At 37.0% G+C, this 937-nt stretch overlaps 1 non-coding gene across 1 annotated transcript; it reads left to right on the forward strand.

Annotated features, from left to right (window-relative positions):
- Positions 1-422: 422 nt before the first annotated feature.
- On the forward strand, positions 423-495 carry Trnak-uuu. Its single transcript has one exon. It is a non-coding gene; the product is annotated as a tRNA-Lys (tRNA).
- The last annotated feature ends 442 nt before the right edge of the window (positions 496-937 follow it).

Genomic DNA, 937 nt, shown 5'->3' on the forward strand with positions numbered 1-937 from the left:
TACAAATTCATTAGATTTCGTGGTCCGATTGATCAAATAACATCTTTCAATTATTAATTAATCTTTATGTAAGGTATTGGTTGAGATAAAAAAGTCAGTATCACGAGCGGGATTCGAACCCAGGACCTTCGGCTAAACACGCCGCTGCTCTACCACTTGAGCTATCGTGACTTCGATCCACTCCGACACTAACTTCCCACCTCAACCCCACCCTTTTTTAATTTTCCCTCCTTTTTTCAAATGTCGTGCAATCTATTTGATTCTCAGCGACAAATGATATACAGTTATCATTCGGCTTCGTGGGTTCGAATCCCGCTCGTGACACTAGATTTTTCAATTCAACCAAGACCTTACATACAAAAAATAATTATTTGAAAGAAGTAATTTGACCGATCACACCACTAAATGAATAATAAATTGAAGACTTGATAGCTCAAGTGGTAGAGCAGCGGCGTTTTAAGCCGAAGATCGTGGGTTCGAATCCCGCTCAAGACACTGACTTTTTTACCTCAACCAATACCTTACATAAACTTTTACAAATATTTTATTACTTTTTTGTAACTCAATTACATCTTGTTTGCTTAGTACGGTTTGGAATAGGTTTTAAAGTAAAATCATCCAAGAAATTAAAAATTTCAAGTTTAGTTTGTAATTTTGGACGTAGGCTTATTTCATTAATTTTTTTGTTTATTCTCTTCTTTAATTAATTAAGCCTTTAAGTTTTTTTAATTAATTAATTTATTTTTCCTCTCCCGCGCATTCCCCGTTTCAGGAAAACCTTTCCAGTCTAGGATGCCTGGTGTAATCCGTGTTTGGGATAGAAGCCAGCAAGTCGCGTAGACCGCTATTTCAGTTGCCCCTAAATTCCGTCCAATGCCTGATGTGACACTGTCTTTTTATAACCGAAAAAACTCGGGAATCCGGCAATGAGACACCA

This window comes from Cimex lectularius, unplaced genomic scaffold, assembly GCF_000648675.2.
Source record: "Cimex lectularius strain Harlan isolate CLEC.00 unplaced genomic scaffold, Clec_2.1 scaffold544, whole genome shotgun sequence".
NCBI lineage: Eukaryota > Metazoa > Arthropoda > Insecta > Hemiptera > Cimicidae > Cimex > Cimex lectularius.